The following is a 16394-nucleotide window of genomic DNA, read 5'->3' on the forward strand; positions in this document are numbered from 1 at the left end:
GTTATTTTAAAAAAGACTGGGGAAAAAAATCTCAGTCTGGGTAGTCTCAATACCTTGTCCTACTTTTGAATACTTAAAAAGCCAACAGAGGCATCTGTGGATGACAGAATCTATTATAGCTCCCGCCTGACTCATATATTCTTCTCCCTGACCAGCGAGGAAGCTCCTTGAGGGCAGAGACCCTGTCTTGTGTGGTGTCACAGCTCAGTGCTTCAGATGGGGAAGACACATTGTAGACAGGTGGCAAATACATGGGAAGACTGGAGGGTGGAGAGGAAGGAAGGGTGGACATATGCACACTTCTGAAGCTTTTATTACAACAAAGTTAATGTGATCGACGTGGAGAAACAGACCAGAGGCACGAAGATGACATCACTGAAATGATGACCAATAATTTTACCCATCAACCAACTCTACTGTTGGCCAGTGTGTCCCTTTAAGTGATGATGGCTCATATGAGGATGCCTGATTCAATATATCTTGGAAGAATTTACGTTCCCCTCCTTTTATACAAGGGGATCTTCAAGGCCAAAGCAGTTTTACAACAACAAAAAAAACCTTTAATGCCTTGATTTTTAGGTTTCTTTATAGAAGGAGACTGACAAAACAGACCTGGTAAATGAGGTAGCATATCACACATCCTTATATTGGCTGCATGAGTAGCAACCTCAGCCCCTCTACAAAGGACAACACTGCAGGGGTCATCTTTAGCCTATCTGTTTGTCTCAGGCATTAAGTGCTTGTCCTGTTTATAACTTTTCAGATCCATTATTTGAAAGCATCACTTATGGCTCCAATATGGCTCATTATATATGACTTTTGGACACTAAGGATGAATAAAAGTCTGTAATAAGTAGAGCAACCTTCAGAAAATAGCTTGTATTTATTGAGCACATACTGTGCACCAGAGGGCTAGCCATCTACCTATCTATTTAATCTTTAGTTCTCAGAACAGCTGTGCAAGGTAGGCATCATCACCACTTTACATGCGAGAAACATCAGTTATGGAAAGGTTCAATATAATAATTTTCTCCAAATCACACATGGCTGCTAAGTAGTGGAGCTAAGATGAGATTCTAAGTCTGACAAAAGTCCCAACCTTGTTCTTCCTCACCACTGTTCTGGAGAAATGCAGCAACTTGTACCAGGCATTGTGCTGACATGCTATAAATACTTAACCTTTGGGTTTGCTCTTCCTCCTGTATGTTATATATTTTTTTTGCTTGTCTTTCCTCTCTTCCAGTTTCAATTCCTATCCCTCTTATATTTTTTGTGGCATTTGAGAAGCCTTAGTTGAAAGTTCCCTAACAGTGTGTGCATGTCTTCTGAGAAAAAGAACCCAACACCAATATTTAAGTAAATACCACACAGTATGGACACTTACATTTAGATTTTCAGGCATCCTGAATATTGGACAAATAAGTTCTCTTGGAATTTCTGTATTGACATACATAGACACACACACATGCACACGATTAGAATCCTTTTTTCATCAGAAATGACCTTTACTTTTGAAGTGATTATTCAGTATTATTTCACTTTCATCTAGGATTTTCATGATGCCTAAATAAACAAAAAGGGAAATTTTCTGGATTTTTTCTTATCTGCACATTGTGAAAAATACTGAATAAAAACATAAAATATGTTAATAATACAAAACAGGACCGTTTCCAATTCTCTGGGATGCTGACCTTCTGACTGCTATAAAATCAGACCAGAAAGTTCCCTCTTCTACGGTTACAGTCCTTTTTAAAGTAAGTTAAAAACTGAAAGTGAGACATTAACAGATTACGTAGTTTCTCTATGGGAGACAGGCTCAGATATCAAGAAATAACAAAAAAGACCTCAGTTAAAGTAATTTAGCAAAAACAACAAAGACACAGGTGATGATGAGAGTCTGTTCAGAAAACAGTGCCTAAAATGAGAGTGCTGATGTCAAGAAAGGGGGCAGCCATCCAGAGTCTGGTTCCAGAAACAACAAGCCAATAGGAATTAAAAACATAAGGAAACCTTAACTGTAATGTGCAAGTCTACCCAGTCACAAAGCAGCTTCATAAAAGTTCCATATAAATAAAGTTTTCCCCCATTAACTGCTAACAGGGAGAGAGGAAAAAGCCAACAACATCTTGTGGCAAATTCTAAATTACATGGAGAAAAAATTTTCAGTGGCAAACAGGCATCCACTTTGACCCCCTTCCTGAAAGTTTTAGGACTATTTTTCTAATAATAAGTGATCATTTCAACAGCAAATTATTTTCTAATAATGAGGCCACCTTATGCGTCACTGCTAATAATATGAAAAGTGGAGAATAAGCCAGAGGGTTGATTTCCATTTTATGTTTGGTATTTAAATACCACATCGATAACTGAACATTGTGGTGTTTTGAGTCAAATAAATTACTATTAAATTGTCTTGTAAATTGCTTGGTCCTTCAGTCCATATTCCACAAAAATATAAGTCATATAAGTCTTGTCTGTGGTTTACTCAATACTACAGAAATTTATAGCAATTGATCATTCCACATAGAAATGCTTTTTATAGCTTTCCAGGCAGCAAGGGTTGTATTTTATTGGATGTAGGCATTTAATTAGTAGGGATTATTAAAGTGCAATTTTCCACATTAAATTTTTTTTCTATATAAATCATCTTACACTGACTTCTAACGACAGGGTTATCCTGAGTTCACCCAGCAGACAGGTAATAACTCACCTTTGTTTCTGTGTTGTCTGATTCTACAGAATGCATTGTTTCCATTGTCACTGAAAAATTGTTTTCCAATAAATACTCTCTAAGATCTTTCTTATGCTACTGCCCTCTAAACTAAATCTCATAAGACTGCTTGCTAACATTCCATACTGAGCTTATGGCTCCCATTACAAAAGAAGTTGGATCATCATTTCTAATTATTCAAGGGTTGACAGACTACTTAGAGCCATGCTGTTGCAAAGTATAATGTTCAATAGATACCACTTCCCATTATCATATAAAACACCATTTTGATATTTTATTTAAAAAAGACTGTGACAAATGACTATTAATTCAACGCATGACTTCCATCAAACAATGATCTAGACCCACCAAAATAAAAGGAGGAAAATGAGTTTGGAATGCTTATAAGCTTCATGTGGTTCCTGGCACAGATGAAGAAGCACTGAAGCAAATGAATTCATCTAACGAAAGGCAAACATTTTAGAGAAAAATCCAGAAAACTACGGGGATGCACTGGTTATAACACTTCAGTTGCAGATCTTTTCTTTAATGCTAAATTTTGTTAAAAGCTCTCTAACACCACACCATTGCTGATTATGTAACATTGGTGAGACGCTGCTGTAATTCTTATCTCTGTTCCAAAAGACAAAAACTAAAACACTACGTTCTATTAACGTTTTTAAACAAAAATATCTTGTAATTCAACTTTTACTTATAGGTGTAAGGCTACAGCTCCTGAACAACTGCTGTATTAGAAATGACAAGTGTTACAAACAAAAATACACATTTTCAAAAATGCAAACTCTATGAATGGATACCAAGGAGAATAAAATATCCTATTCCAGATGATGCACCCTACAAGTTGTCGCAAAGGGATGACAGTGCTTTGGACTGTAATCAGCCAGTTTGGAATATTATCAAATAAACACTCTAGCTATTGCTGCTTTGCCAGAAAACTGATCACTCTTAGTGATAATGATGAATAATTGCTTTAAAAAGATAAGAAGAAAATTATCTTTGTGAATTACTGAGTGCTAAATCTACAGTCTGTCTAATCATTGTCAATATGGCATGCTTTAATATATTGGATATAAATATTTGTCACTAAAAATCATCTGCTGTGTGTTCAGATAAAGCTATAGAGATCTGCCCTGTTACCTAGCAACTGGGCAAGTGACTGCCATACTGCAAAAAAAAAAAAAAATTCCCTGTTTTCTAGGTAGAAAGAATGTTCATAAAACTCCAATGAAGATGTTAATTAAGTCAAAGTATATATTAAAGTGCAATTGCTAGCAATTTTAGAGGCATCTGTGACCTACATTTTGAAACATCACACATTGATGAAAACTGTCAATATTTAGATTATCTGAGCTGGTCACAAACAATAACATTCTGTACAGTCTTTGTAAAAGAATCTATATCATTATGAATCTTTTATTTGTACTGTTTGACAGACAAAGGAATTCCAGCAAGGTCTTATGTACCGACTTCTATTTATTGAAAGGGTGATGTTGTCTTGTTTAGACACAATAAAACTGTTCTGGCTAATTAGTTCACTGTAAGGGATCCCAAATTACTTCTTAAAATTCATATAACACCTTTACTGTGTTAAATTTATAACATCTGGGGGCATGTGGCTTGCCAGAGAATCTTAAGTTCTGTTTCAAACTGGCTAAAAATCTTGGTCCAAGATTGTGCATAAAATCTGTCTAAAAGAGCAATAGGTGATCAGGGTAATGATATAATTTGACTCCTGAGGTCCAAAATTCAGCACGTGGTCAGTCTTCCAGCCCCAGTCTGAAAGCAATTCTTTGTGGTGTGTGATGCAGGCTGACTAGCCATGGCTCATATGACTATGGCTGCAGGAGAGTGAGGGAACCATTTGTCGCTGTGCAACAAACAGGCATTATTTTGTGGGCAGACAGAGCTGTGCTTGACAGGGTCTCAACAGGAACACAACCATCACTGACGTGGCACTCTGGTATTGCTTTTATTTATATTCCTTTACAGTGCAGACACAGCCAGATGCAATTCCAAAATGCTCTTTCCATTACTGCATGGAATTAATATAAAAAAGCCTAATAAGGAATCACTAACTGGAAATGAAATACACAGATCCATCACATCACTTTCATTGGTTTTTGCTCATTCTCATATTACTACCACCCTTGTCTTTGAGAAGTTATCTGTATTAAATGTGCTCAATCAGATTTATTTTAAATCAAGAGGAGAATGGGGTTGCGGTATGGGTTTTAACAGAAGGCAACAGTTCAACAACCCGATGTTTCTGAGAACTGGTTGAAGATAATTGGTCATGTGCCTCACATCTTGCTCAGGAAGAATGGAATTTTTTTTTTCCCATGGTTGTGATAGTTTGAGTAACAATTTAAAAGTATTTTTAAATTAAGCACTTCATATACATTATCTTCTCCAGTGTTCAAAGCTCTGTAATCTAGGGAACACATATATGGGCCAGGGAACCAAAGTTATAGAGTGGCCTCTCACCAGCAGAAAACAGTAGAGCCGGGATTCATTTGTAAAATATTATGCTTTTTGTGTTTGAATGAAATTATTTTACTTTATATGGAAAAGCCTGAATTTCACTTGCTATCACGTACTCCCGTACACCTAATTACAACTGGATCCTAAAATGATGATGTGCTTCCTTATATGCAAGGCAACTGTGGCAGACATTTCCAGAACAAGGCAATGGCACAAGGTTATACTCTCTGCCCTCAAGTATCTGACTGTCTCACTCAAAAACAAAAACAAAAACAAAAACAAAAAAAAAACAAAAACAAAAAAAAACAACAACACATGTATGCAAATGGCAAAACACAAGGCCCAAAGACTATGGGAGTCTGCAACAAAGGGCAGGATTTGAAACAGCAAAAGTAAAAAAACAAAAAAACTGTGTTTGTAATACAGTCCTAGTGGACCAAAATCTCCATAATTTAGCCCATATATTAGGCTGCCCTGGTTGTGTATTGCCTAATCTTTCCTCCACTTTAAGGGAGTCTATTTCCATTTGCTTTGCTTAAATAAGATCATTAAAACATTTTAAAGTTCATGATAAAACTGTGTAATTTAAGATAAATTATGTTGAATTTTAAAGTTAGAGGAAAGACTGGCTTTATAAATGAGGGCTTTAAGAGAGTCCAGAGAGATTATGTAGCTGGAAGCCATGTAATTATACCACTTCTTAAAAAAATAAATATATGTAAAGTGTTTAGTATAGTACCTGCCACACTGAAACCATTATAATTGCTTCACTTTTGTTATAACTATAACTATCATTGGCAGTGTTGGATCTAGACTCTGTTTCCTGATTTCTAATATTCTTTCACTAAACATAACCTCAAAATACAGCAGTGCTTTAAAATGTGCAATTTAGATCTTCCATGAGCAAAAGCTGTATTTTAATTATAAAGGTGTTGTGTGTTAAATAAAAATGTATATACAGGGGTGTCTTTAAAAAGTTCATGGAAATGTGTATTATGAAGTAACTATACATTGATTTCATTTTTTTTTGTGCTGAAATCTTTTAACTCCATTTCCCACAAACTTTTTGAAGTTCTCTCATATAGATTCACTTTGAAAGCAGGAAAAATGAGTTATTCTAATAATGTATAGCTATTTGTTTAAAATCAAATCGTTATCCCCTTCAAATATATATTATTTATATATTATAGCTAAAAGCAAGTCTCCTAACACAACACTGTCCCAATGTTACTGTGTAGACTCAGAAGTTATCAAATTGCTTTTTTTTTTTCCCTCTGCAATGGGCCTGCCACCAAGATACAGATCTTTGTAAAAACCCTTACAGAGAAGATCATCACCCTTGAGGTTGAACCCTCAGATACGACAGAAAACGTGAAGGCCAAGATCCAGGATAAGGAAGGAATTCCTTGTAATCAGCAGGGACTGATCTTTGCTGCAAGCAACTGGAAGACGGATGGACTTCATCCTCTCTGCATCTTGTGTTGAGACTTAGTGGTGGTACTAAGAAAAGGGAATCTTACACCACCACTGCCAGAACAGGCGTAAGAGAAAGAAGGCTTACTGGGCCTGTCCTGACGTCTACAAGGTGGACAAGAATGGCGAAACCAGTCGCCTTCCTCGCGAGTGCCCTTCGGGTGAATGCAGTACTGCAGTGTTTGTGGCCAGCCACAGTCGTGGCAAATGTTTTCTGGTTTACTGCTTCAACAAACCAGAAGACAAGTAATTATGGATGGGGAGTTAATAAAAGACATTACCTAACAAAGAAAAGAAGTATCAAATTCCCCATCTTCAGAAATGTTCTCTGAGCTGCATTTCTCATTAATTCATGCCAACCATTAACCTGGTGTGTTCACAGAGATTTCAGACACTTGCTGGATTAACAACAGTTTATCTCGAGCCTAAAGAGTTCACACACACACACACACACACACACACATCCTGATTAGTGCATGTTCACTGTGCACTTCCCTGTAGTTAGATACCCTCTTCCCAAGTGATCCCATGGAGGCATGTGGCTTGAGACGCCCTCTCTGTGAGGAGCCTCTGAGAAACGTGTCCAGCATCTGAATCCTTCCTTTGAGTTCCACTCTAGTGGGTCCAATGACTTGCTTGGCATTTCCACATGGATGTCACCTTTCTCCAAATGTTTAAAACAGAACTCTTCAGTCCTTTTTCCATTAGTGGCCCAATCTGTTCATCATCCACTCAGTCACTCAGCCCCAAACTTTAGGAGTCGTCCATAATTCTGCCCTTTCCTTTACCTTTCAAGTTTTTTCTCATCAGCAAGACCTCTAAGTTCTATCTCTAAAATATCCCAGAATCCGATGTCAGATGGCAAATTTAAACTGCTCCACAAAATTTCACTTCCTATCTAACAAAATTAGGGGCAAAAAGTAAACAGAAAAAGAAAGGACAGGAAAGAGGGAAGGAGGGTGGGGAGAGAGAAGGAAGGAGGAAGGGAAGGAGGAGAATCAGCAATAATCACGTGAGGAATGGAACATCAATAAATAGAAAGCTGGCAGCCAGAGAGGGATAGAGAGAGAGAGAGTCTGGAGGATAAAGCGGTATGGTGTTGTTGGTTCTTAACCCTGTTCTTACTCCCTAGAGAGGTGAGTCAACAAAAATGAGACTTTTTACTAATAACCCTAAATTTAGAGAAAAGCAAATTCAGTGAATATCCTTATCTATTTCCTCCTCTACTAAGCAACAGAAACCTGTGAAAGAGAAGAAAGCAAGCGAAGGGTGAACTCAATGGAAGCTATGAACCCACATGGAGGCCTTCAGTTAACTATACAAAGGCCATCTCTAGTATCTCCCTTCCCTCCCAGTTGGGTAGGATGAATGCTGACCACGGAGACATTTAACAAAATACAAGAAAGCCGAGTCCAGGAACTTTAACCAAGATTACACAGAGCTTCAGCTGAGCTCCCTCTGTAATTTCTTCGTTCTGCAGAAGAAGCAGATAAGGAACAGGCATTGTGGTGAAGTGGGTTAAACCCACCACTTGGGATGCCCACATCCCATATTGGAGTGCTGGCTCTAGTCCCAAGTACTCCACTTCTGATATAGCTTCCTATTAATATGCCTGCAAGGGAGCAGTTGATGGCCGAAGTGCCTGTGCCCTTGCTATCCTTGTGCAAGACTTGTGTGTAGTTCTGAGCTCCTGGCTTTGGCTTGGCCCAGCCCTGGCTGTGGCAGGCATTTGAGGAAGCAGACAGATCCACACAATAAAACATAACCCAAAGAAGGAAAACTTCTCCAAAAAGGTGGGGACAGATTTAAGAAGTTACTTACACCACGTCTGAGGAAAGCTGTTCAAACAGTAAGACGAAAAGCAATGGTAGGGGTAGATGTGCGTGCATTCTAAAGAGGTGGGGGAAGAAGGAAAAGAGAGGTGGCAGGGAGGGAGGAAGGAATGGAGGCAGGAGAGGAAACATATAGGATGTAAGGGTCACTGCATAAAGGAACTCAATCTAGAAGAACCTCATTCAAACAGCAGGAAATCCTCACACAAACTCCCGACGGAAGAATGTTTTCCATGAAAATTGACCTTACAGACAGAATAATGGGGGCCATCATTGCGTCCTAGGAGGTAAAGCCACCACCTGTAGTGCAGGCATCCTATATGAGCACCAGTTCATATTCTGGCTGCTCTACTTCCAGTCCAGCTCCTTGTTAATGCACTTGGGAAAGCTGTAGAAAATAGCCAAAGTACTTGGGCCCCTGCACCCATGAGGGAGACCCAGATGAAGCTTCTGGCTCCTGGCTTCAGCCTGGCACAGCACTGGCAGTTGTGGCCATCTGAGGAGTGAACTAGCGATGGAAGACTTCTGTCTCTCCCTCTCTCTATAGCTCTGACTTTACAATAAATAAATCTTAAAAAAAAAAACAGATTAACAAAACAATTTGAATGAGAAGAAAAGGGACCTAAGGAAACAAATTGAAGACCAAAAAGCAATTAATAAAGAATTAATAAAGAAATTAGAAAAAACATCACTTCTGAAAACTGGGTTACTGACAAGGAATTAAGGATGGACATGCTAGGAATGGAGATGAAAAATGACAAGAGTAAATGATAAAGAAACTGATATGGAAGAGACACAAATATGAACCAAAATAAGGATAACTGATGTCCCTAATGTAGGTAACAGTATAAATGGAATAAAAGGTATGCTGAAATATATGATACAGTATCTATAGATAAAAAGAGCACACTGTATTATAGAAAATTTTGACACAGAAGACTCAACATCTAAAGATATCACTGAGTTTTTGGACAAAGAAGGAATTATTTGAGATACACACAGAAAAAGCAAATCACTTCCAAAGGATGGCTTCAGACTGCACAGCAATATTAAATGCTACTAAATAATGGAGTGATGGCTGCAAAGTTATAAGAGACAGAAAACAGGACATTAAGACCACTATACTGGGCTATGATACTGTTCCATTATAAAAGAGGAAGACATTTTCAAATATTTTTAAAAAGCAAAACTCAGAAATGCAGTTTCTACATGTCTTTCTTGAAATAAGAACAAAAAATTAAATCTATGCAATTAAGAGATGAATCAAGGAACCCAGTTAAAAAATGTTGAAGGTGGGGCCAGCATTGTGGCGAAGTGTGTTAAGTCAGGACCTGCGACACTGGCATCCCATATGAGCACCAATTCGAGTCCCAGCTGCTCTACTTCTGATCCAGCTCCCTGCTAATGTGCCTGGGAAAGCAGCAGAAGAGAGCTCAGGTCTTTGGGCCCCTGCACCCACATGGGGGACCCAGATGAAGCTTCAGCCTCCTGGCTTCAACCTGGCCCAGCCCCAACTATTGTGACCATTTGGGGAGTGAACCAGAAGATGGAAGATATTCTCCACCCCACTCCCGCCCTCTCTCTGCAGCTCTGACTTTCAAATAAAATAAACCTTTAAAGAAATGCACAAGGGGGCCAGGGCTGTGGTTCAGCCGGTTAGAGCTGCTACCACAGTAATTATGAATGCAGAAACAGAAAGTAAATGCAACAAATACAGCCAATACAAAATATCTAAAATAAAACCATTAGACAAGAAGAGAAAGGGAATAGTACTATCTTTCATAGCAAGGAATCCATTGAACATGTTTAAATTTGAAAGATGCACTTTTAAAAACAGAATGATTCTACCCCTAACACGGACTTAATGCAAAGCTAATGTGTACTTTATCTACACAGGTGATTTTTTTTTTTGGGGGGGGGGCCCTTGAAAGGAGTCACAGCAACACATTCATAATGTCAGGTTTTTGTGAAATACCCATTGTCTTAAAGAGGGCTCCCAAACTGTATAATCGTCCCACAAAATCTCAATCCACTTCTGCTCAAACCTTTTAATATTTTTCATCATGATTTTCCTTTACCATAAGGGGAAATCTTTTAGCAAATAAAACTCTTGTAGTAAGGAGACATATGAAGTTCAATAATTATTTACCCTATCTTACTCCCATTTTTCTGGTGTTAAATATTTTTACTTAAAAACTGGTATGACTCCACAGTTATAAAGTATTTCTTTTCTAACCATGCATCCATTAATTGATCCCTCTGTATACCTGCATACAAAAAGGCCTTACATTATGTCAGTCAAGGGGCCACTACTGTAGCAAAGTAGGTTAAGCTGTTGTTTGAGGCACCAGCGTCCCATACTGGAGTGCCTGTTCAAGTTACAGATACTCTGCTTCCAATATAGCTTTCTGCTAATGTGCCCGAGAAGGCAGCGGATGATATCCCTAGTACTTGGGCCCCAGCCACCCACACAAGATTCCAGGAGGGCTTTTTTTTTTTTTTTTTTTTTTTTGACAGGCAGAGTTAGACAGTGAGAGAGAGGCAGAGAGAAAGGTCTTCCTTCCATTGGTTCACACCCCAAATGGCCGGTACGGCCAGCGCGCTGTGCCGATCTGAAGCCAGGAGCCAGATGCTTCCTCCTGGTCTCCTATGCTGGTGCAAGGCCCAATCACTTGGGCCATCCTCCACTGCACTCTGGGCCACAGCACACAGCTGGACTGGAAGAGGAGCAACTGGGACAGAATCTGGTGCCCCAACCGGGACTAGAACCTGGGGTGCTAGCACCACAGGCGGAGGATTAGCCTAGTGAGCTGCGGCGCTGGCTGAGGAGGGCATTCTTGGCTATTGGCTTTATTGGTTTCAGCCTGGCCCAGCCCTTGATGGCCATTTGGGAAATGAACCAGTGGATGGAAGGCCAGTTTTTTTTTTTCTCTCTCTCTGTGGTTCACTCCCAAAATGGTTGTGATGCCTGGGGCTGAGCGAGGACAAAGCCAGGAGCCTGGAGCTTCATTGGGTCTCCTACATGGGTGCAGGGGCCCCAGGACTTGGGCCATCTTCTGCTGTTTTCCCAGGTGCATTAGCAGGGAGCTGGATCAAAAGTGGAGTAGCTGGCCTCAACTTGGTATTCATATGGGATGTCGGCATCATGGGTCCCAGCTTGACCCATTGTGCCACAATATTAGACCCATAAATTTTTTAAAAAAGATTTATTTGAAATACAGAATTACAGAGAGAGACAGACAGAGAGACAGAGAGAAAAGAGAAAAGAGAGAGAGAGAGAGAGAAAGATTCTTCCATTTGCTGGTTTACTCCCCAAATGGCTGCAATGGCCAGAGCTGAGCTGAAGCCAGGAGCTTCTTCTGGGTCTCCCACCTGGGTGCAGGAGACCAAGCACTTGGGTCATCTTCTAATGCTTTCCCAGGCACATTAGCAGGGAGCTGGATTGGAATTGGAACAGCTGGGACACGAATCAGTGCCTATATGGGATGCTGGCACTGCAGGCTAGGGTTTTAACCCACTGTGCTACAGTGCTGGCCCCTGGACCCATAAATTTTTAAAGATTAATTGTATTAGTCTAATGCTAAAGATATTTTTCTACATAGTGATATTTGGGGTAATTTTAAAAATGTAACCTTTTGTATTATGTGCATTATCTGATGATTTATTTATTGAGATCATACACCAAATATTTCAAAACCAATATAATTTTTTTCTTTAAAAATGCTGGCATAAACAAATATTATTTGTGGATGAATAGAGTTATTGAGAATTGTTATTTTCTTCTTATTTTTCTATTTTTCAATTTTCAAAGACATTTTTCAAAAATTGACCATCTGAATCTTTCCATGTATCTTCTCATTTGTGCTACCACTACCTTCCTCCAAATCAGTATCATTTCTCACCTGGACTACCTTCTTAGTCTCCTACGTGGTCTTGCATTTCTTCTGGCCCTGGTATCATCAGTCTTCACATAGCAACCAGTACATTTTTTTTTCAAAGTAAAGCTACTGGGGCTGGCATTGTGAGGTAGTGGGTAAAGTTGTTGCATGTAATGTAGGTATCTTATACGGGCACTGGTTCATATCTTGGCTGTTCCACTTCTGATCCAGCCCCCTACTAATAGCCTAGGAAAAGCAGAAGAGGATGGCCCAAGTGCTTGGGTCCCTGCCACCCATGTGGGAGACTCAGATGGAGTTTTTGGCTCCTGGCTTCAGCCTGGCCCAGCCCTGGCCGTTGCAGCCACCTGGGGAGTGAACCAGCAGATGGAGGATCTCTGTTTCTGTCTCTCTAAAACTCTAACTTTAAAAATAAATAATTTTTTTTAAACTAAAGGTATCGTACTTCTGCTTGCAATTCTCCATTTGCTTTGCACACCTTTGGAATAAATCGCAAACTCTATTCCACGACCAGCAAGGCTGATCTGAGTTGACTAGCCACAGTTGGCTGCTCTCTGTTCCCTCAGCAGTGTGCTTATTGTCCCCAAGGGCTTTTCAGGAGCTGTTCCCTTGATCTGGAGTGCTCTTTCCCCAGCATCTCTGTAGGGCTCCCCCCTTCTCATGGTTCAGGACTCAGCTTAAGGGACCTGAGCTTCTCTGAACAACTTTCTAAGAGCAGCCTCCCTCCCCCTCCACATCACTCTCAAGCAGTTCACCCCGCTGTGTGGCCTTCAAGGCACATGGTCCTGAAATTGTCTTCATTGATTTATTTACTTGTTTTGCATCATCCCTCCCCCACTAGATAACTCTAGAACACAGGAACTTTGTCTATCTTGTTCCCCATTATATCTTGTGCCCAAAGAACAGTGCATAAAAGATAACTATTTCTCCAGTGACTGAAAACAGAGATTTTTTTTCAGCTTTAAAAGAGAGTTGTGTTTGCAAAGCTGTCTTTTAAGTTAGTTGTTTAGAATTCAGAATGCACATTGTTTCAAATAAGCCACAGTATAAATAATAATTAAATATCCAAGTCAGCTTACAACCATCTTCTGGACCCATAGTGGGCTACAATTCTGTATATTGCAACAAGAATACTAGAAAATCAACATGATGAATTATCACTGGGAAAACAGAAAATCAAAAAGAAATATATTAATCTTTTACATTGGTGGAGACCTTTGGGGATGTTCTGAAGGGGACTTCAGAGCATTGTTAAGGCTATAGAGGTCTTTGACCACGGTTTTTTATTGGGTATAAAACTTTACTTAAAAAATGCTCAGTTTTTGGTTCCTCTGATATCACACACATTACAGGCACCATTGTGGATGCTGACCTGTCATGACTGAGTCACTATTGCTATCAAAAATGTGCAACAAGACAGAACATAGGGAGTTCTGGAGGTATGGGCAGGAGGAAAGGGAATAGATGGGGCATGCACTCTGAAAGACGCCCATGCAAGGAGCAGTGCGTGAGGGGAAGAAGTCGGTGAGGAGAAGAATTCATCTTGCTAGTTACCAGGAAACTTCATCTTCCCCCACAGCTTGGTTCCTGTCTGGAAGAGCTCTGAGCCAGCGAAGGGAGGGATGGCCAGTTTGTAAACAATGTGGAACGTTGTGGGGGACTATCTATTTCTATTTTGAGGCTTTGTCCCAAATCTGGTTTGGTATGAGCTTTTATGACTAATCTACCAGTAGGGTGAAATAAATAGCATCATTCTTATCAGGAATACCAAACGACCTCTAGGAGATCTTGAGGAGGCAACGCCAGACCTTCCATTCTGGAGAGAAAGCTATAGTGTGGGAAAACAATTTGAATCAATTATTTTTAATAAGTTGACAGTTAACACAACAAAAATACATATATAGATATATTAAGAGCCAAAGACACAGCACACAGCCTGCAAGTCTTTTCTAGAGAAATGAATCACTGGGATAAAGAGAGCAGCTCATTCTTTACAGTCATATTCTGTATTTCTAGGAAAATAACAACACGGTTTTGATTTCTAAAAATAGGGAAATGAGAATTTTATGCACGTTACAGAACACAAAACATACCACCTGTTGCAGTTACAACTACATGCAAGTCATCCTTGAAACCAAAACCAGATCATACAAATTACTGTTATGAAAAGTTATTCTAATGGAAATATGCCTTAAAAATGACAAGGTCATCAAATTTTTCTTAAAGTATAAATTCCTCTTGCTAAGGAAGTCTTGGTTATAAAGTGGTCACAAAACATAGCCCTGCCCACCAGTACTAGAGCCACAGAACCAAGTACCATCCAAGCATACAATCAAGTAGTTCCAGGGGCAGCCAATGATTCCAACAAAGACTTCCCATGCATCTCAGAGACTACTGTCTGTGGTCACAGGGGTGCCCTGCAGGGCCAGCCTGGTTATCTAGGAAATCTCAATGCAGTCATTGATTTTCCAGAGCATGTTCTTGTGGTTCATCCTCTGAGGGTAGTAGTTTCATTCTAGTTACAGTAAATTCAAGCCTCAAAGAGATGTACCCATAAAATTAATTTATTTAACCCTGTTCTGAGATTCATCTTTAAAAAAAGAATGCATTAGAAAGGATTAAGTAACAGGATCAAAACACATACTTTTGCTTCTTCCAGTTCAAGATCCGTTTTGATATCCTCTCTGCATTTCTTCCTATTCCCACATCAGAAAACTACCAGTCAGTCTTTGCTCTGTAAATACCAGAACTGAGACAGACTGGTCAAACATAGCAAGATTTTTAGAGAATTAATTCTGGATTTTTATCTTAGCAGTATACTCTCACAATCTTTTAAAGGAGAAAAAATGACTCAGCTGAATCATATTTTGACTTCTAAAAAAATCACCTCATGATTCCATGAAAAGAAAGCAAAATCATATGAACAGGAATGGTTTTCATCTCACAAAATTATAAGAAAGGTTAATTTTTACATGAAAAGCACATCCACATAAAAATAGATCTGTAGAACAATGCATTATTGACAGTTATGTGGGAAGATAAACGCACTCATGTGAATGTTCTTTCTCTAGCAAATTATTAAATATATGGACAATGTTCTACATTGAAAACAATTAAAGAAACCAAATATTAATTAAAGAGTGAAGCATCACAGTTAATTGTTCACTAAAAGAAATATGCAAACATCTTTTCAATGTTCATTGATACACACTGTTATTAAATTTAAAAGCAAACATTTATGCTTTGCTATTGGCTACTGCCTGACAAGGAAGTACAGGGAGCTAAGTGTTAAAGGTGGATTCTGCTCATACTTCTGTTAATTACTGATGGCCTACAGAAGACCTCAAGCTTTGATTACTGATATTGGCACTTGTAAATGCTAGCTAAGTCTGAGATACTGCTACAAAAAATCCAAAATGTGTGAAAACATATCTAAGTAAATACATGTGTTTTACTTATGATCATTAATTCGATCAGTCAGATCTTCTAATTACTTTTGTTAATTTCTCATTCCTGCCAGGAAATTTACTGGCTTGATGGAAAGGACTGTGACATACATTGACAACAGCATCTGGTCAGAAATGAGGATATCAATAAACTCTACCTGGTGTCTCCACAGCCTGTGCCAGTGCTGTAAACAGCGACAATGCCAAAACATTTATCTCAGTGCAATATCTGGAGAACATGTCTGCCTTCCATTTAGAGAAAGGATAAACCTGCTTCAACACACATGGTGGTCAAAAATGCTTATTCAATGAATGGTACAGAGAGAATAACTTGACAATAACCTGGAAACATCTGCCAACATTTAAAATAGAATAACATCATAAATGACTATGAGGAATACCTTTCCTGTACAATGTACTGTCTGTTAGTTCATACCCTATTTAGAATATTTAGTGTAACTAAACAAATACCACTATTTTAAGTAAAGTGGTTTTCTAACATTCCTGATCCAAGGTAGCACAGGCAGTAAATTCA

General features: G+C 39.0%; 1 protein-coding gene and 1 pseudogene across 27 annotated transcripts in view; one reads left to right on the top strand and one right to left on the bottom strand.

Moving 5' to 3' along the window:
- LOC103348369 (ubiquitin-ribosomal protein eS31 fusion protein pseudogene) overlaps positions 1 to 6935 on the top strand; it is a 63156-nt pseudogene extending 56221 nt beyond the window's left edge.
- The window catches only part of ANKS1B (ankyrin repeat and sterile alpha motif domain containing 1B), a 1209513-nt gene that overhangs the window by 140179 nt on the left and 1052940 nt on the right, over positions 1 to 16394 (bottom strand). The gene's annotated exons all lie outside the window — the stretch shown is intronic.

The sequence above is a fragment of the Oryctolagus cuniculus genome, chromosome 11 (genome assembly GCF_051225735.1).
Source record: "Oryctolagus cuniculus isolate XC-2025 breed Fujian yellow rabbit chromosome 11, ASM5122573v1, whole genome shotgun sequence".
In the NCBI taxonomy this organism is placed as follows: domain Eukaryota; kingdom Metazoa; phylum Chordata; class Mammalia; order Lagomorpha; family Leporidae; genus Oryctolagus; species Oryctolagus cuniculus.